This window comes from Oryctolagus cuniculus, chromosome 17 (genome assembly GCF_051225735.1).
Source record: "Oryctolagus cuniculus isolate XC-2025 breed Fujian yellow rabbit chromosome 17, ASM5122573v1, whole genome shotgun sequence".
NCBI classification, from domain to species: domain Eukaryota; kingdom Metazoa; phylum Chordata; class Mammalia; order Lagomorpha; family Leporidae; genus Oryctolagus; species Oryctolagus cuniculus.
In genome coordinates, this window is record NC_142883.1 from 11,300,487 (window position 1) to 11,306,553 (window position 6,067).

The window sequence follows — 6,067 nt, forward strand, 5'->3', positions numbered from 1 at the left end:
AAATGGCCACAATGACCAGGGCTGGACTAGGCCAAAGATGGGAGCCATAAGCTTCTTCCAGGTCCCCCACTTAGGTCCAGGGGCCCAAGAACTTAGGCCATCTTCTGCTGCTTTCCCAGGCGCATTAGCAGGGATCTGGGTTGGAGGTGGAGCAGCCAGGACTAGAACCGGCACCCATATAGCATGCCAGCATCACAGGTGGTAGCTTTACCAGCTACTCCATAGCGCTGACTACACCCTCCCCCCAGGAATTCTAAAGTCCTCAAATAAACAGTACCAATTCCATGCCAGGGGCTGCAAGCTTTGTCTGTAAAGATCCAGATGGTAAATATTTAGGGCTTTGCAGGTCATGAGATCTCTGTCCCAACTACTCCGCTCTGCCACTGTAGGCCCAGACCACGGACAACTCAATGAGCACAGATGATTCTATAAAGTTTTATTTATGGTTACTGGAATCTGAATTTCATAAAATTGTCATATATCAAATACCATTTTTATTTTTCCAATCACATAAAAATATTTTTAAAAAATTATTAGTGCACAGCTGTAAAAAAAAAAAAAAGCGAGTAAGAAAGGCGGTGGGTGGGATTCAGGCTGTGAGCACGGTTTCCAGCCTCCTCTAGGCACCTGTGACAGTGGACAGGGTCGGGTGGAAACTGAAGGGAAGGGTGGGCTCTGTGACCAAGGTGATTCTTAGACGTGGGAACCAAAGACAGGAAAGACCACAGCTGATAACACGTTTATTAATTACCAGTCTTCACTTCCTGTGACCAGAGATTCTGCTTTGACCTTGTTCACCTCATGTTGTGGTATAAATGTGGTCTCTTCCCCTCCCCCAAAATAAAATTAGTACCCTTGTAAAAATCAGTTAGAGGTAGGTGTTTGGCCGAGTGGTTAAGATACCCCATCCCACATCAGAGTGCCTGGGCTCAAGGCCCAGCTCCTGGTTCCAGACTCCAGCTTCCTGTAATGCAGATCCTGAGAGTGATGGCCCAAGGAGTTCGCTTCCCACCCCCCATGTGGAGACCTGGATCCAGTTCCTAGCTGCCGGCTGTGGTTCATCCTTTTTTTTTTTTTTTTTAATTTAATTTAATTTTTTTTATTTTTATTTATTTATTTTTTTAACAGGCAGAGTGGACAGTGAGAGAGAGAGACAGAGAGAAAGGTCTTCCTTCGCCGTTGGTTCACCCTCCAATGGCCACCGCGGCCGGCGCGCTGTGGCCAGCGCACCGCGCTGATCCGATGGCAGGAGCCAGGTGCTTCTCCTGGTCTCCCATGGGGTGCAGGGCCCAAGCACTTGGGCCATCCTCCACTGCACTCCCTGGCCACAGCAGAGAGCTGGCCTGGAAGAGGAGCAACCGGGACAGAATCTGGCGCCCCGACCGGGACTAGAACCCGGTGTGCCGGCGCCGCAAGGCGGAGGATTAGCCTAGTGAGCCGCAGCACCGGCCCCCCCCTTTTTTTTTAAGATTTTATTTTATTTATTTGAAAGAGTTAGAGAGAGAGGAGAGGCAGAGAGAGAGGTCTTCCATCTGCTGGTTCACTCCCCAGATGGCCGCAACAGCTGGAGCTACGCCGATCTGAAGCCAGGAGCCAGGAGCTTCTTCCGGGCCTCCCACATCGGTGCAGGGGCCCAAGGACTTGGGCCATCTTCCACTGCTTTCCCAAACGATAGCAGAGAGCTGGACCAGAAAAGGAGCAGCTGGGACTAGAACAAGCGTCCATATGGGATGCTGGCACTTTAGGCCAGGGCGTTAACCTGCTGTGCCACAGTGCTGGCCCCTGTGGTTCAGCCTAACCCAGGCCCACTACAGCTCCAGCCATTGTGAGCAACTGGGGAGTGAACCAGCCAGTGAGAACTCTGTCCCTGTACACCTTGAATTTAAAACAAAACAAAACACACACACAAAAACAAAACAAAACAAACAAACAAACAAAAACACACACACACAAAAAAACACAGGGCTGGCGCTGTGACACAGTGGGTTAAAGCCCTGGCCTAAAGTGCCGACATCCCACAGGGCACTGGTTCTAGTCCCAGCTGCTCTTCTTCTGGTCCAGCTCTCTGCTATGGCCTGGGAAAGCAGCAGATGACGCAAGTGCTTGAGCCCCTGCACCCACGTGGAAGACCCGAAAAAAGCTCTCGGCTCCTGGCTTCAGCCCGGCCCAGCCCCGGCCATTGTGGCCATTTGAGGAATGAACCAGCCAAACTAACAGATAGATCTCTGTCTGTCTCTCCCTCTCTCTGCAGCTCTGCCTTTCAAGTAAATAAAGTAAATCATTAAAAAACCAAAGAGCAACAACAAATCAGTTGCCGTTTTAAGACAAATGTATCCTTCATTGATACAATGTTTCTAAACCTTTTAACAAAGTTATCAATTTTATACTCCATCCTGTATAATGTACCTTTAGTGCTCTTGCATTTCCGTTAGCATAATATCTGGTGATATCACAGAAAATGGATTCTAAATCAGGATTCCTGGGGGCCAGAGGCAAGTCACCTAGTGGGATTTATCACATTTAGGTTTCCATACTCCATTCCAAGCATTCTAAATCAGAAGTCATCACAATCCTTGCTTTTAAAAGTTCCCACAAATGAGGCTCACTAAGCAGGCCCCAGGATTCAGAAGCTATTGTCTTTACCATTCCAGATGGTTATGAACATGACTTCAGTTGGTCTGTTTAAGGACATGCTAAAAGATCACTACGCTGAGAACGAGAAGTTGCACCCTTGTGCTCAGGTCTGACCCTAAGACAGCCACGTGCCCGGAGAGCGGGGACTCCGCAGGTGGCCAGCCACCTCCACATCAGAAGGAAACTAGGTCCCCCTGGCGTTCAGTGTGGATAATGACCCCTCGAAGTGCAGAACAGGGAAAGCAGCTGCAGAACTCGCGAGCTGGCCTGCTGTGTAGGAACTCACAGCCAAATCAAAACAACCTCTGTAGCCATCGGTTTCCTGCACGAGAAACTGAACAGCACATGTGACATCCCTGCCTTGCCAGACAGCACCGAGAGAACACACGTGGTGGCCGTGGATTTCCTTCATTTCCACAGCCGTCTCGCGAGTCCACTCAAGAACGCGCACGCTCACACCCGGGCACTTCGACACCCTGCAGTCACTGGGTTCCTGCTCTGCATCGCTGACTCCCGTCCTCAGTCCCCACCGTACCCCTGCGCTCCAGACTTACGTGAAGGGACTTCAGAATGTTCCTGGACAATGAGATACAACGATGTTTGTTTTGGTTACAAAACAAAACAAAACCTTGAAATCCACAGACCGCTTTGGCATCCAACACATTTTTCCAGGATTTTCTGAGCTTGCCTCACGTATGCACGCATGGGCAGGACCCAGATGGCCTGCAGAGATCTGGATCCTCCTCCTCAAACCTGCTGCTCTGCATGTCCAATCGGCTCTGCTCTCTAAACACATCCAGAAGCCGACTGCTTTTGCCAGCTCTACCAGTAAGCACCCTTTGCCAGGCAAAGACAGTCTTGGCCAGGTTATCACAGCAAGGCTCCAGATGCCCTGCCTGCGTCCACTCTTGCTACATGCCACCCCCACCTGAATTTTCTAGACAGCTGCCACAGTAATCCTTCCAAGGCACAGGCCACGCATAAATCCTTAACATAAATCCTATGTGAGCTGCCTGATGCCATGAGGTCTCCCTTGGCTCCAGCTACGTCAGCCTCACAGTGGCCTCAGGCCTCAGCACTGTTCCCTTTGCCTGGTGCAGCCCTTCCTTAGATGTGCCCAGGGTATGACCCTTCAATGTGCTCGCTTCCAAATGTCACCTCCCTAACAGCCCTACGCAGGACACTACCGTTTCTGTCCCCTTACTCTCCCTGTTAGGATTGTTTGCGTTTCCTCCTCCACTAGCTCTCACTAGTGTTACAGAGTTGGCTTTGTGTTCACTGCTACGTCCCCCAGACTTCAAGTACAGCATGGCGTACTGTAGGTGGCACTTCATAAATACTGTTGAACCAATGAGTGACTTCTTTGTTTTTTCTCGGTCCCTTTTATCACCCCTGTAACTACAAAGGGGGAAAATGTTCCTATGTGTGATTATAGCTTGAGAGCTGGGTGGCTCTGAAGCTACTGGATGTCCCTAGGACACCGAAAACATTGTGCTCAAAACCTACGGGGTGGGTGCCGGCGCTGTGGCACTACCAGTTAGCCACAGCCTGCAGTGCCTTCATCCCTTGTGGGCGCCAGGTTCAAGTTCCAACTGCTCCACTTCTGATGCAGCTCCCTGCTAATGCGCCTGGAAAAGCAGTGGAAGATGGCCCAAGTCCTTGGACCCCTACACCCAGGTGGAAGACCTGGATGGAGTTCCTGGCTCCTCGCTTCAGCCTGGCCCAGCCCCGGCCATTGCAGTCATTTGGGAAGTGAACCAGCCCAGCGGATGAAAGATCTCTCTATATATAATTCTGTCTTTCAAATAAATAAATAAATCTTAAAAAAAAAAAAAAAGCTATGGAATCCACATTTGCAGACAGGTCTCAGGCGCCCAGCTGCAGGGCCGCATCAGCTGGAAGCACACACTCATACCCACGAGCTGGGCAGGAGTGGACACCACGCTGGGTGCGCAGAGGAAGGGCTGTGGGCTTTCACACACTACCCAGCACGTTTTGTTTTGAACTTTACCTTTCTCCCAAAGCCCTCTCTTCTTTTCATGCTGCTTTTTCAGACGACCCTAACTGGCAGCCAGTGCTTTTCTGGACAGTGCGGCTCTCTGCCTTTGGTGTTAAGGTAGAAGCACACAGACTGATTTCTCTGCCACCGGGGGTGGCTCCACTTGAATAGGACAGGCGGCAACAGAAAACTGAATGTGATAACCCCTCTGTAAACAACCTGGAGGAAGTGGTTGGGCTTTTGGCTAGTGTATTTGATTTTCGAGGAAACACAGTGACAGCGATGCAGAACTCAGAACTGGGAAGACGTGGGGGCTGGTCCCCTTTTTGCCAGGGGTTTAAACACACACAAGTTAACTTAGCTCCTGCAGGCTCGTTTTCCTTCTCCGTGACAGGGGCTACACAAACTCCACATTTACACCTCACAACTCTGCTTTCCAAAAATGAAAATGCAGTTAAAGGAGATACCAGGCTGTAGGCAATGACAGGGGAGATTAAACATCTGCAAGAACAGCAAGATTCAACCTTAGTCAGCACTGAACCCAGAAGCCTTCACCCGGCCACGCCCCGTCAGCGCGAATCTCTATCAATTCAGTTCCATGGTCCACCTTTCCCGGGCACTAGAGAGGTGTAGCGATCCGGAGCCGCGCTGTCCAACACAGCAGCCACAAGCCACGTGGGGCTGCTGAGCCCTCGAGTGTGCGTGCTATTGTGCAAAATCTTGCCGGATTCTGAAGACTTGGCAGGGAAAAAAAGCATTTACCAATCTATTGATTACATGTGGAAATCGTAAATAAATGATTAATTCCACCTGCTTCTTTTTGCGTTTGCTACTGCGGCCATGAGAAAAATTAGCCCTATCTCCTCCTCCGTGGCTTGCGCTGCGTTTTTATTGGACGGTGCCGCTCTGGATCCAGAAGCTTGAAAGTGACTAGGATTCAAACTAGCAAACGCAGCGCTTCGCAAACCTCTGGGCGAGAACCGACTCCACTCACTGCTCCGCGGCCGGCGCCATCCTGATTCTCCGAGGCCGTGCCCAGCGCGCACACGGGGGACCCGCAGCGGAGGCTGCGGCGGAGGCGGGCACCCTGGGTCTCTGACGCCAGAGGCGGCGCGGGCCGCAGACCCCTGCCCACACACACCGCCGAGCAGTCCCTGCGGGCGGAAACAGGTGGTGCGCGGGCCGCAGGCGGCTGCTGGGCCCGCACCCGCCGGGCGCACCCAGGGACGGCGACGCGCTTCCTGCCGGGAGGGCCCGGGCGAGCGCAGGGCCGGCTTTAGCGGCCCCGCGGCTGCCTGCTTGGATTTTAGCACTCGGGCTCCGAGGAGGGAGCCGCCCGGCCGGGCCGCGCCGAGGGCTCCACATTTCGAAGTATTCCTCAGGGCGGCCTGTGCCTCAAGAGCAAACCGAAAACCAGCTGGACAAGAACTGACT

The 6,067-nt window shown here is 52.1% G+C and overlaps 1 protein-coding gene across 3 annotated transcripts in view; it reads right to left on the reverse strand.

Annotated features, from left to right (window-relative positions):
* ARSG (arylsulfatase G) overlaps nucleotides 1-6,067 on the reverse strand; it is a 130,748-nt gene extending 124,681 nt beyond the window's left edge. Inside the window, exon 1 of one of the 3 annotated variants that reach the window (XR_007911558.3) lies at nucleotides 5,601-5,864. The gene's annotated coding sequence lies outside the window, so the exon portion shown is untranslated. Of the gene's footprint in view, nucleotides 1-5,600 lie in introns of all 3 variants that reach the window. The other 2 variants (XM_051825880.3, XM_051825882.3) reach the window with 2 other exon arrangements.